We start from the raw sequence: 27,085 nt of genomic DNA on the forward strand, positions 1-27,085 counted from the left end.
GAGGAAACGTCAGCAAAGTTAGAAAATTCGTTGTGATCTTTACCTTTGTTCCCTTGAGTCTTGGAGAGAAAGTCCAGTTTTCCGAGGTCATTTAGTTGCAGTGATGCTTGGATGGGCTGTTTGTGGCATATACACCAAAGTGCTCGTCTTGGTGGTTAATGGAGTTGGGGGCTGAGAAGTAACCTTCAGCCTGACACAGCTGTAAAGCAAGGTAGAGTGTTGCCTGTTTTGCTGTATTTCTGGGAATTCCCAGGTTTTGTCTTTAGTCGTGTAAGAAAATAATTGATTATGTATGTTTTTATGAGTATTGGCTGAAGGCATAGGAAAGGAAGCATGTCCATGTTGGATGCAAATAGCCTAAGGACTGTAACTTTGTGTAACAATTAGAAACAGTTGCCTCTTAAAGATATTCAAATTTTTAGCCACTTACTTACAAGGTCAGGAACGTTATATATACCATTTTACTGTTTCTGTGCACATATCTGTCAAAGGGTGATGCTTTTTTTATCTTTTAGCTTACTGTAGTTCTCATCCCACCTGTTATTTTCTCATGCAGTTTTTAAAGATACTATAGCTTATCAGCCACTTATTTGTTGACAGTGCTCATATAGACAGCATTGCTTTTAAGTGAAACATTACCTGCAAATAAACAAAAGGGACTCCCCAGTCACTGTCTGCAGGCACTAACCTACCCATAAGCACACTGACCTACCCATATAAACACTAGTGATCAAATGTGAATTTTTATTTCTTTATGTATATTTACTTGGTCATTTGGGACTCATTTCTAAATTTTGTATGGCTTCTCATCAAAATGATTGATTTTTTGCTCTCTTACTCCCTGCTGTGGCATTAGGCGCCATTGTTCTCATCTGGCTAGCGAATTCTTAGTTCATTTATTAAATTTCTAAAATACAAATTGTCCTTTCATAATTTTAATCATAATAGCAGTAGCCATAAGCTGAGTGTCTCCATTGTCCTGTCTGCTGAATGGGACTATTCTGAAGTGGGCCTGAGTTCTTAATTCTCTTCTCTGGTTAATTCTGTGTAGTAAAAGAAAGAACAAAATCTGAGGGTACCTAAAGAGATGTGCAAGCAATTGCTTATGTTTTCAAGATGATTTCACTGTACTTTTTCAGCAAAATGAACCCAAGTAGCTACAATTACTTTCCCCAAAAATCCATACTCTTAATGATGAGACCTGTTTTTCATTTAAAGATTAACATGAAATCTAATAATGTATTATACATGACAACTCTCAAGGAATTATCTACATTTTAAGACAAAAAGTAAATAAAACTTTAGGTCACAATAGACTCAAAATGATTCATTTCCTTTAAAGGCATCATATAAGAAAGGGATTTTCTTTTTAATTTTCGTTGTGAAGGACTGTAAATTAGACTTTACATTAATATACAGACAGGTTTATTATGGGAGGTGAATTTATTTGGTTGAGGAAAGACTTTTTCAAAATGTAGTCATTCTAGGAGTGTCTGTGTCTTAAGGTTGAATGATTACTCACAGGACACTTATTTTTAATTAAAAAATTTTGACTCGGATGAAGCTGTTGCTTAAACCTCTAATGTCTAAGCCGTTCATTTTTTAACCCATTCATTTCTAAATGAGTGCTAAGCTCATGTGACTTTTTATAGATGAAAAAGGATTAGCATAAAAGGGGGGGGGAAAGCTCTGGGTAAGGGTTGTAAAGTGACCCTTCTGCTTGATAACAAGGGCAGAACAAGTCACATCCACATGAGTTGGAGCAGCTGATCTGAAGGTCCCCGTGAGTGAACCTAAGTCTGAACTGGAATAGTGACAGCTTGTATCACACGTCCACTAGGTGGTTTGATATCTCGAGTATGAATGACTAAGTCTGAAACGTAGCTTTGGGTTATTTTTTACCATCCTTCCTTTTTTTTTTTTTTTTTACATGTACTTGTTTGAACCAACCAGTGTTTTCAGGTTTTCTTTTTGCCTTTGAAAAATCATTACATTTCTCTGTTTTCTTCTCTCTTGAGGTTTTTAATATTTTACTCTAATAGACTTAAATAATAAAAATACTAGTAAAGACCAGGATTTGTAAGGATTACACAGAGAACTGTACAAATAATCACCGTATCTCTCTGGTGATTATTATGAAGATGGATTTGGGTGTCAGGAAGAAGGAAATTGATTCTTCAAACCCATTTAGCTAATTGGGTTAACAGATTCTTCATGTTTTAAAAATCTTAATGAAGAGAATCTAAATTATTAGTAGTTTTTAAGTGATGCTTTAAGAAGCAACTGTCTATATTTTCTGATTGGTATTATAATGTGCATAATGCTTATTGATGGTATTACGATACGGAAGTTATTAAATTCTTGTCCACGGCCCAAGTTGGTGGTAATACAGGTAGGATGCTTGTACCGAGTAAGAGACTCCAGATGGCATTTAATTTGAGTGGTTAACTCTACAGCATTTGCCCTCATAAACACATTAATCTGCCTGAGATTTGTGCAGATTTTCTTTGGAGCCTCATTGCTACAGTTGAGGGAGATTTTTGGTGAGGTCTCAAAGCTTTGGAGGCAGACAGACCTGGAAGTTGAATCATAATTTTGTTCCTTGTTAGCTGAGTTACATTAGAGAAATGACTAATTTTTTTAGCTTCAATTTCCTTAGCGTAAGATGGACACAGTATCTGTTTTGAAAGATTAATGCAGGAATTTGAAAGAATAAAATAGCTAGCTAATAAATAGTGCCTGATAATAGTAGGCACTTATTTGAGGTTTAGGTCAAACTTCATTGGTTGCTTACTTGGCTAAAATATCTTTTTTAACATTCAGTTGTAATTTATGCTTGACATTTTAAGTTTCATGGATTTTCATAATATAATTATTAAATAATTGTTTTTAATGTACATTTATATATTATAAAAATCCTTAAATTATATTTACACTTTTTTGGTACAATTTAGACATAAACATTTTGAAGTTCTAATTAGAAGTTTAGTCTTTTTCTTAAATTCCAGTTACAGAATTCAAGACAGAGAGCCAAATACTCTCTTGTTTTACTCTAAAACTGAAAACACAGTTCCTATTAATTTTTAGAACATGTAAAACAACCTGGGATTGGTGGGCACATTACTATTCTTTTGTACAGATTTTGCAAAGCTAAAATACCCTTTTAGATATCTTTAATGCAGAGTGGCTTCTCGGTATTTTTGGTTACGTTCTCTTCTGGAAAGTCAATTGAGGATTCAAAGAGGAGAGGCCTGGAATCTAAGCCTCAGGGTTTTCAAAGATTATGCTATGGGACCCTATAGCTTTATCCACTTGTGACCTAATCATGCCCGTTTCACCAGGCCTTCAGTGTAAGTGCAGTGATGTTTGAAGGAGGAAACAAAATCATTTTGATTTCCCCTCAAAATATACCACTCTAAAAATGTGGGGGTTTTCCTTCCTGTCTAATGTTGGGGCAGTTCCTTGTCTTGTCATTGCTGGAAACTGCTTGTGCTTTAAGCCGAAAGTCCATCTTGAAGTTAGGATTCAAGCATCCTTCTCAGAGACTGAAGGTTTTTCCTTTTAGTTCATTCCAGATACATATAGGCCACCATCGCAGATGTGATCATTACTTTATGGAATTTAGTTTTTCTATTTGGTGTTTTTTTAAATATCTCTATCATGCTTCTGTTGCCTGTAAATTGAGTTGCTTCTCTGGGGTGCTTTTTCTTGGTGTTTTCATTGTCTGCTCCCCCTGCTGCCGTTTAATAGTTAGTGCATACATGACCTATACTAGAGCTTTCTGTGACTGCTGATGTATTTTCCTCTGGGAACGAGGGTTGCTGGAATGAATATAGGGTGGTCACAGAAGTAGCTAAACCCTAAGGTATTTGAGCACTGCCTGAACATAACAGAAATGAATGTTTAACTTTTGCTAAGAAGCAAGCTGAAGTTAGTTGGAAAAGGCATTTTAATTTTATGGAGAACAAGTCATTTTCTGCATTAAAATTTATTGATACAGTCATCAGAAAATTGTTAAGAATTAATAAACATGCCTAAAGAAAAACGTTAAATTTTAAAAGAAGGTATTTTCTGTAACTGTAGAAACAACTTATTCCTGTTTTGAGTTTCCTTTTTCAGCTACTTAATAAAAGTAGATTTGGCAAAGATTTATGCAGTTCACATGTGTGCCGTAGTAATTATGAAGGATTGAGAATGCTTATTTTTATGATGAATGTTAGGAAAAATACTTTCTTTGTTTTTATTTTAAGTAATAATAGAAAAAGGGAACTACTTTGAACAGAAATTTGATGTTTCATTGAATAGTAAAGCCCTTGACTTTAATAAAACACTATGTATTAAAACACATCTTAAGTTGTCTCTATGACCATCAGCTCAGTTTTTGTACCAGCTCAGTATTTAGTGGCAGTAAGCTTTAATATCCCTAGCAATTTAATTTATCAAAAACTTCTAGTTTTGTGATTCAGTAAACTAGAGAAATTATTTCCAGTTATTACATTTTGATTTAATTATAGGATAGAGGTAACTTCCTTCTCAAAGCATTATGAACTATGGTTTTGTTTTTCTGGGGCGGGGGGGGGGGGCGGGTTGTGGTTGGTTTGTCTTGGTTTTGTCTTTTGTTTGTTTGTTTGTTTGTTTCATTTCAAAACAAAAGTCTTGGCCAAGATAAAATAGCACTTTTCCCAGTGTTATGGATAGATTAAACACACTTTTTTCCCCAAATAGCCAGAGTGATACATAATGCATTTGTTCAATTTAAAAAGATTTCTTATAGTCACATAAATTGTAGCTATTACCTAAGATACACATCTGGCAGATGTGAAATGCTGTAAATGTTAGGATTTTCTAGAATCTGATTTTCTCTTTTTCAGAAAGAGACCAACCCTCTAAAACTACAAATAGCTGGGGCTTATTTTGTGACGGCATAGCTCTGCCAGGGTGGCAGTGCTATACCTGGCTATTTGTTGTGATCATTTCATTGGCACTATTAGTCTGTGATCTCTCTAGGAAATAGAGATGGGTAGTCCTTTATTTGAATATTCACACTAGCTTTAAAAGACATTTCAAGAAGGCATTTTCTTTTATTCACTCTAATAGGGTGGGTAGTGAGTCTAGATATTTGATTAAACATCAAACAATTCTGCTCTGTTCATCAAGCAATTAGTTAAATTGCTCTCTCTCCCTCTCCCTTCCTCTCTCTGAAATCAGTAAAGATACATTTTTTTTAAAAAAGAAATTAGTTAAAGTGTGTGATAATAGGTTAATCATTCTTTATACTTAGAAAACTTTATCTTTAAGGAAATACTTTTCTTTATTAGCTTTTATTATCCTGGGCTTTTTGTTATTGTTTTGCTATACTTTGTTTACCTGGATGAGGGTGGATATCACTCCTTGGGCAGCTTGTATACCCGTGGTGCCCATGACAGCTTTGTAGAGTGGAAAGAACATAGATGTCTTTTGTCGCGTGAACTTGGTCTCATATTACAGCTCTGCTGCTTCCTGCCTAATATATTGGGCAACATGCCTCACTTCTCTGAATCTCAATTTCTTCATTTATAAATGGGGATAATAAAAGGGGAAAATAAAATTAGAAGGTTGTTGAGAACATCAGACATAATGTATGCAAAGCTCAGTTTGGTGCATACTGGGTGGTCAATAAATTACATGTAAGTTTTTCAATGTCTAGAATATGTTTTAAAAAAGAGATTGAGGAAAACCACATGCCATATACTCCTTGCAATATAAGAAAATAATATTTCTTACAAGAAAAACATGACCTTTCTATTTCGTAATAAATAACAGTCTAAATTAGTGTTGTTCATACTTTCTGTGTCCATTCATAATTGTTACAGGTTGAATGTTTTTATTTAAAGCATTTATTTTTTAATTGTAAATACCCACCTGAATGCCTCATCTTAAGCAAGGACATACATAAAATCATGGATTTGAAGCCCTAGTATACATTAAAATTAAGATGTAATACAATGAGAAAATGTTCATCTATACTACCTTATAAAGCATTTTGCTTACCACTCATGTACGCTGGGCATACTTTTGGATATACTATTCTAAATTGGCAGCAAGAACAATTTTGTGAGTCATTTTTGATTAGAAAATTTTGTTTTAAATAACCTATGATTCTCCTTCTCTGCCATTAATGGGATCTCCCCACTAGAGGAGAAAATGCCAGATTTCATCTTCAGAAGACACTCATTCATTAGACATTCATTCCTCAGGCAGAACAGTCTATGGATTTAGAGCACCCTCTTGGGTTGGATTCACTCTCTGCCTTTTATTAGATGTCAATTGGACAACTTACCGTAATTCTGTGCTTCAGTTTTCTCATCTGTTAAATAGTAGCTGTGACAATTTAATGAATTAAAAGATGGAAACTGTCTAGACAGAGTCAGGGACATAGTAGGTACTCATTAATGTCAAATCATTTATTTCTATCTATAAAGGAATACCATCTGTCTTTTCTTATTTGGGGGGCGGGGGCTAGAGATGTTTCTTTGCCATCCTGAAGCCTACACTTCCAATGAGCTTTTAAGAGGGAATGGTGGCCTAATGATGTTGATGCTAACCAAAGAGGACTGTTGGAATTTTTCACTTACTTTGCTTCCCACCAATGACTTTTCAAGGAGTTTGCCTTTTGTTTCTTTATGTAATTTTACAGAACAGCCTATCTGTCTGGCCTGAAGTTTTACCAGAATATCTAAAACACTCTGAGCTGTTTCTAGGAGTACGTAAGTCATTAGAGAAAAGTTTAGCCAGTTATTTTCATAAATGAATATATCCCTGTTATTCTGAATGAGACTGAAAGTAACCCATATTAGTAAGAATCTCTTATTAATATTTAATGCTAAGAAAAGTCTATTAAGGACACAGCCTCTCGTTGCGCCCCTCAACATCTTAACTATCTAGTGTATGTACAAATGTTTCCCTGCTCTGTCAGCTGAGAGGGACTAAAGCAGTGACACCCCAAAGGCAATGAATATACCTCGCATCCTCAGCTTGGTTTCTAATACCATTGTCCAATCAAAGGTGTCGTAGGTTCTTGGAGAAATAGCTGATTCTGGAACTGGGAGAGGAAATGAGGCTGGAGCATGTTGTAGTGCCAGAGAGTAAAGTGCTCAAACAAACAAAACTCCTCATTGATGGGAACCTATCAAAGGGACACAAGGGCAAACTGGTGAAAGAGCTCCCAGTTATCAGACCTTGAAATATTTCATCAAGAAAATAAACAAGTACTGGACTATAACCCAAAATATAAAAAATTTTTAAAAATCTATGAGTTCATACTGATATAAATACTTAATTGAATAAATAATTAAACAGGGAGAACAGACAAATCTGTCCAGAAGGATCCCAAATAATTTATGTAGATGCTCAACCCTCAAGGAGGGAGAGCGTAAAACTACTCACTCCTTGAGTGTGTGCTGTGCACATTGACTTCCTTCCAAAAAGCACATTCAGTCTCATTCAGAAGAGTAATATGGAAAGAGGGAATAGATTACCTCTGTGGTGGAGGAACCCAACAAGCACACACTAATTCAGTCAGGTAGTCAAAGTTAACATCAGCAGTGATAAGCCATGTTGTAGTATATACCCTTATGATCTGATGAAAATGGTACTTTACATCTGTGGTCTTCCTACCGAAAACATACCACCTCACTCTAATCATGAGAAAAGCATCAGATGATTCCTAGTTGAGAGACATTCTACAAAATACCTGACCAGTACTCCTCAAAACTGTCAAGGCCATCAAACACTAGGAAAATCTGAAACTGGGACAGCCAAGAGGAGCCTGAGGAGACAACTGAATGTAATGTGCTCTCCTGGTTGGGATCCTGAAACAGAAAAAGAACATTAGGTGAAAATTAAGGAAATCTGAATAAAGTGTAGACTTTAGTTAATAATAATGTATCAATATTGGTCCAGTGATTGTGACAGATGTGCCGTAATGTGAGATGTTAATAATAGGTGAAGTTCGGTGTGGAGCATATAGAGACTCTCTGTATTTATCTTCCCAATTTTTCTACAACTCTAAAACTTTTCTAAAACAAAAAGTTTATTAAACAAATTTAACCAGCCTTTAGAGGCTATCTGGAATGCTACCTGCTCTATGAAGCCTTTTCTGTTGTATCTTCTCCCATGTCTTCCATCTCAGCCTCCCCTAAGTGGGTGTAATGTCTTTCTCCTTTGATCTTCCACAGTACGTTATTTGTAGTTCTCTTAACTCCTAGTACAATATTTATTTCTTTGTCCTGTTCTTATTACATTTACATTGTATATTAGGTCATTAGTCTTATTTCTCCAGCCTCAATAACATCAGACACAAGGTCTTATTGAGTAGGTACTTGATAAATATTGGATGAATTGTGTGAATGATATTATAGTGGTGATCCTTGAAATGCAGCTTTAAATGCTTCTGCTCTCAGTGCTATAGGAATCATTACTGATCAATCTTAGGACCTAAGGTCAAATTTACTTAAGAGGGCTTAGAAGATCAAAGTTCTTCCTTTATGGGTAATAGTTTCAATTTTATTGTTTGTCAGACCTTTTGCAAGGGAACTACTAAATATTTGGTCAAAGAATTGAAGAAATTTGTCCTAATTTTTCTGCTTAATGTCATTTGAGTGGAAGCAATATAAATTAATAAAATGAAAACATAATCTGTTTCTGCCTACTTAGTTCTTTGGTAGTTTTGGTAGTACTTAGCATGATCAATATTTCAAAGCATCATTGTTATTGTTATCCATTATAAGACCCAAGCCTGATGTGTTAGCACTAAAGAGGCAGAAGTGATCATTGGTCTAACTTATCTAGTCTAAGTTGAGAAATTAGGCCCAAAACTTGTCCAGGTCTACCTGTATAGTAAGAAATCTCCTGACTTCTTATGTAGATCACTTCCTAGAGTGTCTCTGCATCATTTTGGGTCATCTGTGTAGCCTTTTCCTCAACTCATATTCATAAATCATGGGTGAGAGATACACTTTTTTCTTTGTGTAGATAGAACTCAAGCCACGTTTCTGATAAGCAGATGGATTCGATAACTGTTCAAATACATAAACAGTGAATTTTCTATCATGCACTAGAAGAATTGATGAAACCTCTACAGGCCTTATAAGCCCAGACCAGTAAGTGTCAATATATCATTTTGTAGTTGTTGGTCACATAAATTAATATCATGTACATGATGTTTGTTCATGTAAATGCTATTTGCACCTTGGAGTCTGTGCATTATAGTTGATATCTTGAAAGAAAGGTGTTTTTCTTTCACTGACAAGAATCCTGATCATTTCCCATTTAAGAATCTCAGTTCTGCTTATAGACACTCATGTCTCAGAAATTGTAGCATAGTTTATGCTCAGATTAGTCTAATCTCATTTAAATTAAAAGTTTATAATATACAGACAAAAACCATACAGGCCATATTGAAGGCCTTAAACAGCTCTCTCCCCTCTGTATCTGCTTTAGCAGTAACATTCTTATTATAGGTTTGTTTCAACTAAAACTGACATATCTGAATACTTTCCATGCTACCCTGGGAAGAGAAAATGTGTTGGTTGGCATTTGCCTGTTCGGGAGCATCCCGTGCCGCTTCACCCAGGGCATGCTTGGGTTCCTGTCAGCATCTCTGGTCTGCTGCACTGTAATCCCTAGGGTGGCAGCCTCTGGTTTTTATTACTGGAAAGGAGTGTGCTGTGCAGACATAGGCACCATAATAGGAAACACCTCGGTCTGTCATAAACAGGTCTGGAGAGTAGAAAGCACAGGCCTGACGGGGAAGTGTCCATAGCAACCAGGCAAAGATGAGGTTGCTCTCGTGGAGTAAGGGCAGGCTGATAATTGTCTTCATTTCAGAAAATGACTGGCCGATTTAAGGCTGCTTTCCATTGTTGGCACAGCAGTTGCTTCATTTTTGTTTTAAACCTAAATATGAATAAAGGTATCTTAAATAATACTCTCCAGAATATTTTGAGAGGCTATATTAAAGTGTTCTTCTTTTGTGACTCTCTTTCAATCCTACCTGAACATTCCAGTCCAAACCCATTAGGGAGAAAGAACAGATATTTCATTACAGTGGGAAATTATTTTTCAAAAATCATAGAAAAATCAGATTATCATGTGCCTGTTTAAAGAATTACATATTATACTGAATTATATAAAAAAAATAAAAATTTATACCAAAGATGTTAAGTAGTTTCATTCTCATCAGAGCATATTGTTGAAACTGACTTGAAATAGTCAGTGGGAAAATTACCTGTTGCCTTCGCCTGGTTTTCAAACATGTTAACATTATCCACGTGGTACACATGAGCAGGCTTTGACCACTGGTCAGGAAAACACCGGTATGTACCTTACTTTCTAGTGGAAAGCATAATCCTGATGTTTTCTCACACCTCAAACCTTCCATTTCTAACCTGGTCCCAGAAGCAGTACACTACATGCCAAAACGATTTGTCTTATTCTTAAAGGGGAAAAATCGCTGCTCCGTTAAACTTGTCCAAGAGCCATATGCTTCTTAATAGAGGCAGAGATAATTATTTTTCTGAACGTAACATCTGTGGGGAAGGACAAGGAGATAGAAGAACAAGTATTTGTTCTCGGGCTGCATTTTCAGAATATGTCCTAATAATTTTTTAGTTTATTTCATGAGTTCTAGATTCCAAAATTGCAAGAGCAGTTTCAGCGAAATATAATTTCCAGAGGGGAATCCTGTAGTGCAGCTTATTCTGCCTTCCTTGTTGTCTGTGTCATGTTGGGATGGGAGCAGAAAGGACCTAGCTCCTAGATCCTAGATCCTAGATCCTAGGAAGGGTAGGCTGGTGAGACACATGTTAGGTTGGGAGTCAGCTTACCAGGCAGGTAGTTAATAGGACACAAACATAAACTAAAAGGTAATGGATGGGGTCAGTGGTGTCAGAAGACCGGTAGACTAAAGCAGACCTGAGATTCCGAGCTGATGGGATTTGGAGGGGCAGGTGAGTAGAATTGGGTGGGATAACGCTTGATTATAGTGGGGAGGGATGCAGCAGATAGAATAAACTCAGGGAAGGTTTAAGCAGGTGTCAATTTTTAAATGGCCTATTGCTATGGGGTTGCCTTTGGGGCGGGGGCTGGGGCGGAAAGATGAACTTGTGACTAGAGTGAGAATTGAAGATGGAAGGAAAGAGAGGTAGAGCGAAAACTGTATTAGACAGTGAGGTGAGGAAGGAGAAGAGATGGAGAAGGAGGGATATCTGACAGGGCTGGCCTGGGATCTGGTCTGTCCTTGGCTGGAGGCAGACTGACAAGTTTGTGTTCCTGCCCACTTTATACCTCAGGGTTCGTATGTTGAAATCTGTTTAGAATGAACCCTGGGGACATCCTTGAAAGAGAAAAGAAGTCCTCTGATCAGCATGAGAATGTGACTGTTTAGGGGAAGACAGTCAGCTGTGGGAATGAGGGAGGTGGGGAGTTCTGACTGGAGAGGGGAGATTTATCGACAGACTGTATTTCTGAGGCTTGAGTCTTTTTTAGCACCAATAAATAGATGGCGTCACCTCCTTCACCTGTTGCCTCCTTGAGTCAAGGCCCAGTAACAGCATGAGTGGTCTGTCACATCCACCTGCTGGGCTATCCCCTAAGGAACCTGTTGTCTGGGAGTGAGAGAATGGGGCAGCAAGGTACAAGCTGGAACAGGGTGAAGAGAGACTCAAAATCAGTATAAGTTGATTCACTGTAGTATTTCATGAGTAATTACTAGATGCCAAAAGGGCAAAGTAGAACAGAATAGCAAATGATTCTGCTTTAAAATCCTCCTTATTCCAGTGAGCTTAACAATTTATCTTCTGGATATAAATCCACCCCACACTAGAGTTATGACCTTGGATAATTAGATAGCTTCAATCTCTCTGAGCCTCTGTTTTCTCTGTAAATCAGGACTAACAAAATCTATTTCACATGATTATTATGAGAGTTAAATGAAAACTTAAGTCAAGTGCACAGTGTGGTGTACACATAGTAGGTACTGAGAGATTGGGGATTGGAACTATTTTTAAACTTAAAGGTGAACTTTATATGGTGCCATATAAGTAACCCAGTGCAACTAGAGCTTGAATCAACACGCCTGGACAACAGAGCTCATGGAGTGTGCCTTTGAAATCCTGATACCCAGCCATGGTGATTTATGGGACCTCACTAGCTTGCATATGTGATGGCCCACTGAGTTTGTTTACTTTAGTTTTAGCTTGGTTACCTAGCACACTCCATGATAGCATATTTTTATTTACACTCCCACGGACCACTTAATTATGATTACTTTAAAAGAATATATCTGAAGGCAGACAGGAAAAGAAACTTTTATTAGAGTTTTAAGGGTCTCATGTAGATATATCTTCATTCTACTTTGTCTACAAATTGGTGCATTGCTTACCTGGATGGCCTCTGAGACCCCTCCAAATGATTTAGGTTATGATTATTAACAAAAGTGTCAAATATCAATATCAGGTTGATATTTGACAGGTGTCTCTTCTTGGGGCAAGTAGGAACAAGAACCAAAAATAAACCCTTTCATCAGTGCACAGATTTAAAATGACAGTCCTCTGAGAAGCAGAGGCATGGATGAAATGACCTTGAACCTCCCCCAGCCCATGATGAGGTCTTAGTCGTGGGTCTGATACTAGCCAAACCAGAGGGAAAAGAAATTTCCCATCGGTGTAGTCGTTACAAGAATTGGAAATGAGTCACTGAGTAGGTGATTGATGCCTTTCCATTTTCCACTTGCTGTCAGCCACTTTGCAGAGAAATCAAACTTTGGTATGCTTAATAAAAGTTGTTTTTTTGTCTTTAATTCCAAAAGTCCTTAGAGATGAAAGAGATTTGTGAGATCAGCCTATCCACCTCCTTCACGGTACAGGTGAGGTAACAAGGCACGGGAAAGATGAAGTGACCCAGAACAAAACAGTCCTGTGTTACTTTTGTCAAGGCTTTTATCTTTTGGCAAATAAAAATTTTTTATTGATAGACATGACCTTGATTTAGGTCTTTTATTGACATCATTATTTTTGAATGAGATTTTTAGCCTTCTAGATGAGGTACCGTTTTCATGTGGGAAATAAATCATTATGAGGCTTTTTGTTGTTGTTGTTTGCCTTTTGCTTTCCAGATAACCACAATTCAGTATTTCTTAGGCTTTCATAAGGGATTTTTTTTTTTTTTTGGTCTGGTAACTGTAGGTTTTTATAGACAAAGTGAGACTTTTATATATGTGTGTGTTTATTCAAATGCATGGATGGATGAGTAGATACACAGATATAAAAAAGCATACAGACATACACACGGAAACATGGCTGCCATATAAGGAAGCCTGTTGTGTGTTAATGAATGATAGAGTGATTCGTTGTGTTGTGGCTCTGTGGAGGTGTTCAGAGTGTGTTCAACAGTAAGGACCACAATGATTGGGAAGTGCCCCAACACAGTGCTGCTTAGGCTACTTAGGCTGGATCTTAAACATTGAGAATTCATAGAGGTTGCTGATGAGGAAGTAGATGACATTCCAGGGGCTAGACGAGGCAGGGTAGGGCAGAACACACTTGTGGATTTAGCTGTGTTGTGTGTTTGTGGGAGTGGGTGAGTAGTGGGTGTTTCTGATGAGCAAGCCTGCCTGGAACAGAAATCTGATTATAGGAACAGAGGCAGGTGTGAGAAATGTAGATTGGGCCACACCGCAGAGAGCCTTAAATGCCAGGCTAAGTCATTTGCCCATTACCCTGTAAGTCCTAAAGAACCCTTGCACTTTATTGTAAGGAAAATACTATAAGGAAAATAATAATAAAACAATTTTAGAAAAATAAATCTGGTGGTGGTATGATGGATGGATCATATTAAGGGAAAATACTGAAAGCAAGAAGAATCTGTTAGAGAATTAGGCATATAAGTGATGAGGGACTGACACAGGATGGGAATGAAAAGAAAGGAATGAATAAGAAAGATTGCATGGGAAAGGTGACGGGATATGTAAGACTTTGGGGGAGGAACTGTAGCCAGAGGAAGGTGTGAAATTATTTCTAAAAAATAGAAAGGATGCTAGTTGGAAAATCAGAAAGAGAAGCCCATTTGAGGTGGTAGGGTGGAAGATATGGCAATTAAGTTTTTAGACATGAAATTGAGGTGAGACTGCAAATCTAAGTAGAAACACCCTATAGGTCTTCAATTATCAGGACTGGAATTGTGGTGAAAGAACGGGATCTTACCTGACGACTCCTGCTCAGAGTTGGTGGTTAAGACCTTAAGGCTCATCTGGAAAATGGGAATAATAATAGTCCTCATAGAGTTGTTGATAGAAAGAAATGAGAGAATGCCAGGAAAGTATTCAGCACTATCCTTGGCATATAGTAGACACTTGGTAAATATTAGCTATTATTATTTTTTTACCCTGGGTTTTAGGGAAAGACAGTTTTGTGAGTTATTGGAACTGGTGTTCTGGAGGCTACACAGAGTGGGACAAAAAAGTAGGTTTACAGTTGTGAGTACATGAAACACAGAGTTTATTCTTGTATTATTAAATTATTTTATTATTTTCCATACGCACAACTGTGAAACCTACTTTTGCCCCACTTTGTATTAAAGCCATCTGCTTGGTGTGTTTTCTTAGTACCCCAAATGGAAATTCATATATTCTAATTCTCTTACTGGCTACCCTAGCTGTTAAGGGAAGGTAACAGCCCAAGGTATAATTGTTCATATTTAGCTGTTCATCACTATCTGTAAGGCCTAGAGTGTTGTTTTTATTTATGTAAATGGTTAAGGGTATTGACTACTCTTCTGTTTGTTGCAGCTTCTATAATAAAACCCCTGAGCCACACTTTATTTTCATTTGCTGTGTCCAGAGTGAGATCAATTTTAAAGGGTTTAGAAAAAGCTTTTGAAGAATGGTATTAGGTCAGTGCAAGCTAATGATCATTAATTAGCTCAATATTAGCTCAAAGTTTTAAAACCACATTCACCCAAAGTGGAACAGACTTACACAACAATGGAAGAAATCTAGGAGAGGAAGACTTTTAATTATGAAGAGCTGTAGGACTCCTCTCTGGGTAAAAGGTCGGACTAAATGTCTTTAGAATAACTTTCCAACTTGGACATATTTCACACTAAGAGTTGTATATTTGACGATCCCATTCTTTCTAACATGATTGACTTGCTGTCTCACAGGGCATTAGATTCACATTTGTAAGGTCAAATAAAGCAGAGATTTTTGTTTGTTTTGGTTTGTATTATCTTACTTTTTTCCCTATCATCTTTATTTTCAGAAGCAAAACTTCATGTTCTCCCATCATAGGCAGGTATCCTAGAAGAATAAATATCAAGATAGTTAACCATTTTTACTAAAGTGAACAAAAGAGAGTTAAATAATTTTTTAAACTATGTTTTCAGGTCTGAGGTTTTGGGTTTTTTTAAAGAACTTTATTGATTTTAGAGAGAGGAAGGGAGAGAAAGAGAGAAAAACATCAGTGTGAGAGAGAAACATCCATTGGTTGCCTCCCACTGTCATCCTGACCAGGAATTGAACCCGACACCTTTTGGTGTACAGGACAATGCTCCAACCAACGAGCCACACCAGCCAGGGCAGATCTGAGTTCTTTATTAGAAGAAACATAAGTCCATCTTATTTTATAGGCAATTAGATAAATCGAGTAGGTTTTTCCAGCATTTTAGAGCCAGTAATTTAGTCTTAAGATATAAGAACAATTACATTTAATTTGAAAAATTGTTTAAAAGCAGTATTTTGAATAAAAATGACCCCTATAGAATTAATGATGATTATCTAACCTATGTTGTATTTTATGAACAACAATGTATACTTAAAATATGGCAACATTTCCTTTTCCAGAAAAATGGCAACATGCATCTAACTTGAATTCCAGAAGAGGAAAATAGAATGGGGAAGAGGAGATATTCTAGGATTTCAGTTGAATCCCTAGCAGAAAAAAATTTTTAAAAGAAACCCACATTCAGATATTTCCTAGAGATACCATAGAAACAAATAGATCTCAACACAGCCAGAGAGAAGAGGCAGATTGTCTACAAGGAAACAATTCGAATGCTAGATTCTAATTTTGGTTATGTTGCGTAAGCTTTTACATTACTAATTTGCTACGAAGAGGGGTTTTAAACAATAGATTATCCGTTAATGCCCCTTCTTTCGGGCTATTGAAAAAACATCTTGAAAGAATTTAATGAGAGTGGTCTGTCAGAATGTAACGTCCTTAGAGGATTTGAAAGTTTTGAAAGCTACAGATTTCAAACAACTCTCTGGCATCTTTCCTTATGGGGAACTCTGAAGAACTGGGAGGGGGCGTGTAAAACGTCCCTCAACAGCTAAAAAACAACAGCTTCCTATATTTAAATTTTTATTGCACTCAATTCACAGGACTTTTCTCCTTTTTTACCCTTCTTCAAATCTCTACCCCCCCTTCGTCTCAGCAAATGGCCCAAATATCTCCTCCAGGCAGAAGGCAGGAGCTCATTGTCCCCCGTCTCCGCACTGCGGCCTCCAGCTCAGGTGTCCTCAGTTCTTCCTCAAGTGCTTCCTCTCCCCTTCCGTCCTCTCCAGAGGCGACTCTGTAAAATGTCAGTCACGTCGTGTCGCTCCCTCGCAGAGCCTTGCCGCGGTGTCCGCGCCCTCTGGAAAGCTGACCTGCTCTTGGCCATGGCCTTCCCGACCCACCTCTGACCTCGCCCGCGCACTCGCTGCCTCTGGCTGGCTGTGTTCCTCCAGCCCTTGTTCCGAAGCTCTGCCCATCTTCTGTCCTTACGGCCTCCCCCCAGACACGGCCTTCTCGGGGCAGCCTGACTGCTTCATCGTCCCCCATCACAGCATCGTGTTACCCCTTTGCTTTTTATTCAGCACATTTGTCACTCTTTTAATTTTTTCATTTTTTAAAATTTATTTTTTTGCCTAAGGCTTGTTTTCTCTGTCCTTTTGCCTCAGAAGTCCAAGGTTGACATGAGCCGGGAGCTCTTCTGTCTTGTTCATTACTGTATCGCCCATGCCAACACATAGTAACTGTTTAATATGTTGTTGAGTGAATAAGTAAATAATAATTCTTTTAAAATTATTATCTGATATTTAAAGCCCATTACTTTCCACAAGAATTTTTATTGAAACCCTCGTGTTTTGGGGCTGCGGGTTCGGGACCCTTCTCACTGCAGCCAGGATCTTTTGTCTCTCCTTCAATAAACTTTTGCTTTTGCTTAAAAAAGAAAAAAAAGAAACCCTAGTATTTTTGGTTTTGCTTGTTAATAAATGTGAAGGGAACAAAGAGTTAGGTAGTAAAATAAGTTTAAGAAATACTAGGTTAACAAAAATAAGAAAGATTATTCATTACTGTTCTTGGTAAAGCCTCTAATATGCTAATGTACACAGTCTCCAAGAAGGTTAGCACTATATCAAAAGTTTATTTTACACGGGATGTCTTCTTCAAGAGTGGAACCACTGTTCTTTATAACACTTTCTAGGAAATGTGTTATAAAAATCCAACGTAATAGAAAGGGGGAAATGAATGCTGTATTGGCTGTATGGAGGCTGATTTATACTGACCATACGAAGAAAAGGCTAATAACCAAGGACTCAAAAAAAAAAAACCTATGAAAAAGTGAGAGAAGAATTTCAAAAGTGAATGCATCAGTTGGGATTATTCTGCTCTCTGCAAGCAGCTCTACCCATTTCACTGGATTTTTTTTTTGGATTTTTTTTAATCTCTAACAGCTGGCATAGTGCTTGGCCTAGAATGAGCATACAGTAAAATAAATTGTTGACTAGTGAGTAAATGTGGCTCAGGATCACCGTTAATTAAATTAACGCCATTTACTGGTTTAAAAAAGCGGGAAAATAAGATATTCTAGGGAATGTTTTATTCCAAAGGATTTAAAATAAAAATGATATTAATAGCTATCAGAATAGTTTAACTGTTATATATTTCCTAAAGGCCTTGCATAATTAGGAATTTACCATCTATTGTATTATTCAAAGGTAACATGGACTTTAGACAAACAAATGCCTATTTGCCTGAGATATAATGGTGGAGCTCTTTGAAAGGGTAAAATGTTATTTTATCATATATAACTATGCTTGAGTTTTTTGTTTTTCATTTCTCTTTAGGCACAGTTAAGCAAATTTGGAATTAAAATAATTTGATAACATCATCTAACATTTTCTTAAAGTCAGATTTTTTATGTATAATTTACATATGGTAAGGTGTACTCTTTTTAGATGCTGTTGAATGCGTTTCGGCAAATGGATACAATTGGATGACCACCAGTTAATCTAGATATAGAATATTTCCATCACCCAAGAAGTTTTATCTTGCTCTTTTGTAGGCATTCCCCTCCCCCTACTCCCAGTCACTGGCAACCGGTGACCTGAGTAACCCTACCGGTTTGCCTTTCCAGAATGTCATATGAATGAAATCATACAGTATATCTATCTATAGCCTTTTGTAAATGGCTCGTTTCCCTTTGCATGTTGCTTTTGAGATTCATGCACTAATGACATGTTGCGTGTATTAATAACTTGTTTCTTTTTATTGCTTTCTAGTATTTCATTTTATGGATGTATCACAATTTGTTTATCCAATCACCAGTTGCTATCTGGGCTATTTTCAGGTTTCAGCTGATATGAGTAGAATTGCTATAAACATTTGCATATAGGTTTTTGTACAGATACATGTTTTCATTTCTCTTAGGTAAATAACTAGGGGTGGGATTGTTGAATCATATGTTCAATGTACTTGTTAACTTTATAAGAAAGTGCCAAATTGTTTTAAAAAGTTGCTATACCGTTTTGCATTCCCTCCAGTTTGCTCTACATCCTGGCCAGCATTTTGTATCGTTTGTATTTTTTTATTTTAACCATTCTAGTAAGTATGTAGTGGCATCACATTTTGGTTGTAATTTTTATTTCCTGAATTACCAATGACTAACATCATCCTGGAGTTCCTCTTAACTTCAGACCTCTATAGTATTTGTAAGATATGTTTTTTGTTTTCTGAAATGACTCTTCAGGACAAAGCTATTCTTTAAATTGCACAGATCCATTATCACTAGAGGGCAGTAAACACAAACTGATTTGTGAGTATACTTGAGTTAAGGTTGTTTTTGTACTATTAGCGTTAATCAAAGAAAGTTGACTTTTTATAGTGTAAAAATAGATTTTAAATTATTTAAAATATAGGTTATAAATTATTTCCAGATTATTGTCTGCTTCTAAAACTACTTTTAAGGCAGTTGGAATAAAAGAAACTCAGTGACTTTTAAAGACACTGGTATGTCCTACTTATTTAAGATCTGAAGTTTAACCTTGTCTCAGAATTCTTCAAGGAGCATTTAGCAATTAGATTTGCATGTGTTAAGCTCAACAGTATTGGATACGTGAGAGCCCATTTTATACAGATTTGCTTCTTGATTAATAACAGTTCCCAGAACTTTGGTCTTAAGTAGAAAGGTGTAAAATAAATATTTACTGATTATAGAATAAAATATTTTTCAAAGGTATAAGCTCTATTAAAAACAATGCCGTTATCGGGAAAATCTCTTAGATTGGAGAAACCTAAGAGTTAATACACTTATTTTAAATAATATTTCTTAAACAGTTCGCACACAGTAGTATCTTGTATAAGTTAGAATTTATTATGTTAACAGACATATTGTTTATAGACTCTAGGCTAAATATATAGATTAATGCCTGAAATACTTTTTTTGGCAATTTAGAATATTTTGAAGCCAGATAGCCTGGGTTTAGATCTGCCCTGCCACTTGGCTTTGTGACCTTGGGCAAGGCACTTGACCTTCTGAGCCTCAGTTTCCTCATAGTTCGGTTTTTCTTTTTTCCTGTTCAAAAATGTGTCTTATCTCTCTTGGCCTCTATTACAAAGAAATGATGCCAGAGTGTGTTAATATATCAGTGACTCGACTCCATCAACAGAATTTTAAATATCCTGAAATATCCTAAAATAGTCCAGAAGGATTGGTAGTTGCTTGAGGTATCCCCTAAAATGAAGAAGAGGGGTGACGTCAGAGATTCTGGGGAGTATTATTAGAGAAAGACGTGAAAAGAGAACTAGGTGCTGAAGGAAACCTTTTCTTCTGTTTCAGTACCTGCACACATTTGTATATGAAACCATCCGGGTGTTTGAGAGCAGCAGACCACCAGACGGGCAGCCTGAGCTCTCCCTGTGTGCGAGGGCGTCCGTGTCTTGCGCACATAGCCTCCCACACAGAAGCAGGTCTCACTTTCAGGCGAGGCTGCCTGTGTCTGGGCACCAGCATCTTGGCCGCCGTTAGTAAGACCCACTGTCCAGAGATCTGACCACAGCTATGGCAGCAGTGATTCTTTAATTTAAGACACTGTGAAGTCAGCACAGGACTGAGGATAAATGAGTCCACTCCTGAATTCACACCATTTATCATAGAGTTTGGTATCAGCCTAATTATATGATGAGCTATTCATACACCATGAAGAACAAAGACTGAAGGAAGCCTGGACTTGCCTCTCAGCCCTGTCACGTGCAGGGCAAGTTCCTGAATATTTAAGAGTGCCTGTCTTTTCACCTTAAAATGGGGATTATATCTATCTTACCTGGATGTTGCAAAGATTAGAGATAAGATATATAAAGCTCTTGGTCCATAACAGGTGCTTAATAAATGTTGTAACATACCTGTTACAGTGTTCTCATTAAAATTCTCAGAAGCCACATCTGACAGTAAGAATTGTATCTCTCTGGCCCCATCCACATTTCCCTTCTGTGTTGCCTAGACTCTTCTGCAGGCTGCTACTCCCATGGCAAAGGGAAGGAGCTTCCAGTCTCTCTCTCATAATAGGAAAAATGAAATGAATTTTAATTTGTGTCAGAGCTTTAAAACAAGATTTTTTGTTACCATCATTATCTCCCTACTGCCTCAGATTAGGGATTTACAGTTGAATCTTTTCATGCCTGTGGTTCACTAACTACTTTGAGAAATGTAAAGAAAGGATAGGTATCTTTTTTGTCTCAAGCATCAGTCACCCAGGTTTAGGAGTCACAGTTAAGTCAATTGAAGCAACTAGAACAATGATCCTTAACACTAGGGGACATTTAAGAAATTTCAAGGTATACTTATTGGGGAGTACTCTTGGAATTTTATGAGCAGAAACCAGGGAGGCTAGATGTCCTGGAACACACAGGGTAGTCCTTACCAGGGAGGATTGCTCCACGTGCCAACAGCCATTCATGTCAATGAAAAACTTACTTGTGATTATCTGAGCCTAGAACACAACTACTTTTTACATATAAGTGTGTTCTCTCCCTCTCCCCTGCCCTCAGCCTCTCTTCCCTGTCTTATCTCTCTCTCGCTCTCCCAGCAGCCTCTTCGTAAATTTAGCATGGGCTTCCTCATAACATAGCAGTGTTAGAACAGAGTAAGACTTTCTCACAGGGTGACCCAGGGATCCCAGTAGCACATTCAAGGAGACCACAGTGAAACCCGCAAGACTTCTTATGTCAGCCTCCACAGTCACACAGCATCATTTGTTGGTGACACAGTATAGCTCAGATTTGATGTAGGGTAGTGTTGCTCGTTAGGAGGCATCTTTGCAGACCCTCTACCACAGTAACCAGTTTTACCCCTGAGGAAACAGACACACTAAGAGGTAAAATTATTTGTTGAGGATTATGCACTGAAGGGTTTGAATTCAGTGTCTTTGTTCTTAGTAGACCTTCCATCAAATTATTTTAAGATGTTTTTAGAATAGCACAATAGAAGAGGCATCAACAGATAATCTACTCTTTAAATCCCCTCTTTATAGCACATTAGTAGTGTAAAAAGCCCAAGCAAGGCTGCCCGATGTAACAGAAGGAGCTGAGAACAGCCATGCCACACCAGTGAGGAGATAGATGTATCACTTCCATTTGTGAGTTCTGGACGTAGCTATTATTTTATAATCACACTATGGTTTTATGTTGGATGGAGGAAGAGCTTTGTTTATATCTGTGTCACCGGGGAAGCCACTTGTTTTGTTTTTGAGGGAGAAAAGCAATTAAAATGCCTGATTGCCATTTTCAGAGCAGCTTTTATTTCGAAGAGAAGTCAGAGAATATTAAAGTTCACAGCTATGGCTCCGGAAGGATTGGTAACCCTTATTTAAGAATGAATGGTGGGTTTTGAAGTGTTTCATGTTGTTATGCATCACTGTGAGAGGGAAACCCCATTCATCCATTCATGAGGCAGCCTCAGCTGCAGGGATACCAATTCTAAACGCTTTTGCAGAGGTTTGCCTTTGCTAACCAATCACAAAGCACCCTGGGCCTTGTCCACGCCTCCTGACCTGAGAGATCCGGGGATGGAGTGTAATTGGGGCGTAGTTGGGCATTTATAGGAGGGGTTTCTTGTCACTCTTCCTAGCTTCCCTGCAGTTTCTTATTTGGTAGCCTTTGCCAGAACTTGTCTTTCTTGCAGCTAAGCATATTGGCATACATTATTCATTAATCCCTGTAGCTCAGGGAGAGAAAGATGCAGACCCTTAGATCTTTAGATATTTTTTTATCACATGAGTTTTCTTTATTCAGAATAGTCATTGAATTCTGTTCCATTCTGGAGTTTTACAAGTGGCATGTGTTCAGTGGGAAGACAGCTGGATGTCGGATGGGATCTAATGCAAGGCTTTCTCATATATACTTAATTCCCAATAATCTTTGAAAACCCCCACACTCCGAGGCTTGTGGAGATTGTTAAACTATCCAGGTTTTGAAGAGACACATATTTTAGAATCTACTGTCTCTATATAATCAATCAAAAATGCCAGAAGCAAACTATTTACTGTCAGTGTCTTGGGGCTACATAAAGGTAAGGTTTATTTAGCCTTTGTAAACTCCTGATTTACCCAACTGGTAGTTTTATTAATTACAATGGTGTTAAGCTTTCTGAGCAATCTTTTACTTTTTCCTTACCTGAATACAGAAGAAATATGTGTTTTTAGTGGTCAAGATAAGGAGAAATTGTGTAACTTCTGATTAGTTTGCGTGTTAAAATAGCTTTTTAATATGCAGTGGTTCTTCTGTTTGTCATGCTGTGTGGATTTGAGTTATGCTTGTAAATAAATCAAGGTAATTAAATAAATCCACGGGAAATAAATTATTGCGCAAAATTACTTATACTGGTGTATGGGTTCCAGCTAGTTTGTAGCACTTAAAGTTTATAAAAATTAATTTGTGGCTCTTGCTAAAAATCTGCACTAGTTTAGCTTGATGAAGGGTATAGTTTTTTTTCACCTTTGGATGTAAAGCTCTAAATGACATTAAAAATTCACATTAGTTGACTTTTTAAGTGATATATTACTAAAATGAAAATCTCATAATCTACTTGTACAATTTGAAGAAATTTATGTTTATGTAGTACTGCTACCTTTGTTCAGCTCAAGAAATGAATTAGTACACTGGATGTAATAAAATTGTGGTCCTGCTTAGCAGGCTTCTTGCGTACCCCCAGTCGTGCTAGCCTGGCGATCTCTTTAATAGAAGCAGGAGGTAGAAAAACCTTTCTCGGTCCTAAATGAAGCATTACTTCAGATTGAAATTTATTCTTGAACGTTTGTGTATATCACAGTACATCATTTTTAAGAATCCCTTTTCATGATTTAAGAACGCAGATTGAAATATTCTTTCATTTCCTTTGTTTCTTTTGAAAGGAAAATTTACTCATTGCTGTGAGATTTACCTGCATTCTAAGGAAACTTATTTCAGTTTTAATTGTCCAAGTAGTTTGATTCCCTACCGCCCTTTTCATCTGTGGATGGTCCGGATTTTTTTAATTGTCTTTTTAAAATGCATATTTTATTTCAATTTTGCCAGCCATTTCTTGGCTTAAATTTTTTTTAATACAGAAAAGTGTAGAGGTAAAGGAAACCCTCATAGTCTTCCTAGAAATCATCTCTTAGCTTTAGACAGTTCATATGTGGTGCATTTTGAAGGGCTTCACATTTGTATTATGATTATGATCAATACCTCTAAGAATCTCAGTATAGAATTTTAGTGTGTTATCTTTTTGAGGAAAATTTTTGCCGGACAGCTTTATTTATGTTTTTGATATTACGTTGCTAAAAAACAATATAATATTAAGAAAGACAAATGTAAATATATTTAGTATTATCATTGTACAGCCAATGCAGTATTTATTTTAGCTTTTAGTGCTATCTACCAAACTTGTAGTGTATCACAGTGCAGCATAATTAAATGATTTTTAACAGAATATTATGAGGGGAGAACAGCTTTTTTTTTTTAAAATGTTTGACCTTTACCACCTTCTTAATTATATACTAGCAGAAAATATAATATGCCCAGTAGCATATTGGCATGAATGCAGAAATAAAGGGATTAAATTTAAGTATACTTGAAATTTTTAATTATTTTTTTTCTTCTTCCTCAACAGTCTTAAATGTAGAATATAAATTGAGCGACTGGAGTTTAAAAAGCAAAATACAGTATTCAATTCAACTGCATTTTCACTTTCCTTTGTGTTTTAAATGCTGCACACAGACTTTCTGAATCACAGTGAGAACAAAGGATTTGAAAGCATTAACTTAGAAGTCTTTTTTCTTTGCTGCAACAAGGATTCTATGTATTATTTCATACTGTTTAGATAAAAAGCAATCATAATAACTCATCATCAGAAAATATTTAGAGGTCACTTTAAAAAATATCTAAAAGCTCAATTAAATTGTTTTGCATGTTTCAGTTGGCTTTTTTGAAAAGCATTTCTATATTTTATCTCTTCTAAATCTGTAAATTGAAAACATAACAGTATTCTAGGAAAATACATTGTATTACCTTTTCTAATCATTTTCCCCCTCATAGTAATTTTATATAGTTATTCTAATAAATAATATCTAGCAATCTAAATGAGAGAAATTTCACTTACATTTTAAAATGATTGTTGAGTGGTTTATTGTTCTTTATATCCAGCTGTACACTCCAAAACCAGATTGTAATAACAACTACCAGTTGAGAAAGCATTGATGGTCATTTTTGTGGTTATTTTAGCTTCCCTGGACTCAAAGTTCTATATCAACATCAAAAAAGGGAGGTGATTTTAGTTCCTTTTAGAAAATGCCCTTATGTGATAACTTAATTGACTCTTGAAAGATTGTCTTTGGGAGATCTCCCCTCCCCTTGCCCTTGGGAAGAAGGGGACTGCATAAAGTATTGTCTAATTATATTAAAAGGAAATGTTGACTTCCTTGGAGCACCTCACAAGCCTTGGTAGGGAGATAGGTGTGCACTGAAGGATTTCTCTACCTCATGCTTTTGAGTTTTGAATAAAGGTGGAAGAGTAGTCTGGGAATATATATATGATGCAAAAATAATTGGTAGAATGTACAATCTGTAATGTATCTGTCTGTACAACAGATTACTTTCTGGCATTTTTTGCCTTGTACTTACTGGCTATTTTAATGACTTATATAAGCAAACTGCCAAAAAAATTATACTTCATTCTTTATATTCTTCCAGATAAATTCAAGAATTTGTGTAGGGACTCCGCAAGCACCATGCAGTTTTTCTGCTTTAGCATATAGCAACGTATCCCTCATCACAGGTTCCTTACAAGTTGGAAGGTAGTTCTGTAGAAAACTGGGTCCCCATCTGACTTTTAAACACCCTCCCCACCCCTCCCAAGTTTGCATTGAGTTTCACTGAGAGAAATGCATGGAGGGCAGGTGAGCAGTGTGGTTCCTGCATAGACTGTGGAGAGGCCGGGAGTGGCTGAAATCCTTCTTAGTCCCCCATCTCATAAAAGACTGTCGTGACCAGGCAGCTCTTCGTAGCAACTATTAGCTCATAGCACGGACAACTTTAGGTCACAGAGATATTTCACTAAATGTATGTTTTAAATGTTTAACAGACTCTAATTTTGGACATGTTTTGCCTCATGATTTTTTTCTGAAAGTAAATTGTATTTGTTAAGCAAGGATTGACTTACCTTTGGGCCTTGTGTATGGTATTATCATTATATTTTTTGAAGCATGGTGACCATTTTCTATATGAATAATATTCTAAGTTATTTGTTGATATTTAGATATGTATATGTATTTTTTATGGGCGTAACTATATCCAGATCTTAAATCTGTTTGTCCTGCAATGATAAAAATCAGCCATCACTAAAAAATGCCCAGGGCAATGGAAAGAGTTCAGGTAATGTTGAGCACCTATGATGTGCCAAGCTAAATACCAGACACTTTCTATTAGCTCATTTAATTAGTTGATAGTCTGTAGCTTACTCAAGAAACTACAACTTTATAAAAGATGGACAGAAAGTGTTTTGAACACAATTGTAAATGTCTTCATGAATATTCTGTTTTTAATTTTTAAATTCATTTTAGAAAGAGAGGAAGCAGGAGAGAGAGAGAAACATTGATTTGTTGTTCCACTTATTTATGCATTCATTGGTTGATTCTTGTATGTGCCCTGACCAGAGATTGAACCCGCAACCCTGGGCATATTGGGATGACGCTTTAATGAACTGAGCTACCTGGTCAGGGCATAAGCATTCTTAGAAGGCCCCATAATTTACTTGTTCCCCAATGAACCATAATATATAATTCTAAGTGAAAATTAGCAGCAGTCCATGTTTTGTATACTGCATGATGCCAATTTTCAAAATATACATCCATACAAACATAAATAAATGCATAGAAGGAAATGTAGCTAATTATGTGTGGTTGTTCTCTCAGCAGTGGAGCTATTCATGATTTTCTTTTTTTCTATATAGCTTTCTAGATGTCTGTATCATGTACATTTTATGATCAGACAATTATTTTAAAATGCATGAACAAAAATAGTGACCTTTATATTTCTGAGTTTGAGAATAAACTCCCTATACCTGTAAACTAACAACTTGAAGAATTTGTATTGGTGTGTCCAGTTCTTCATTTTGGGCTGCAGGATAATACTATAAGCATTTCTTGTATCCAGCAGTCTTTTGAAACATCTTTATTGATCTTCCTCAGTGCTTTGTGGTGATAAATTCTTATACCTTATCTAGATGGTCAATAAGATTGACGTTGGAAGTA

The 27,085-nt window shown here is 36.7% G+C and overlaps 1 protein-coding gene across 4 annotated transcripts in view; it reads left to right on the plus strand.

Moving 5' to 3' along the window:
• The window catches only part of PDE4D (phosphodiesterase 4D), a 1,110,805-nt gene that overhangs the window by 1,066,982 nt on the left and 16,738 nt on the right, over positions 1-27,085 (plus strand). The window lies entirely within an intron of this gene.

The sequence above is a fragment of the Miniopterus schreibersii genome (genome assembly GCF_964146895.1).
Source record: "Miniopterus schreibersii genome assembly, chromosome: 3".
Classification (NCBI taxonomy): domain Eukaryota; kingdom Metazoa; phylum Chordata; class Mammalia; order Chiroptera; family Miniopteridae; genus Miniopterus; species Miniopterus schreibersii.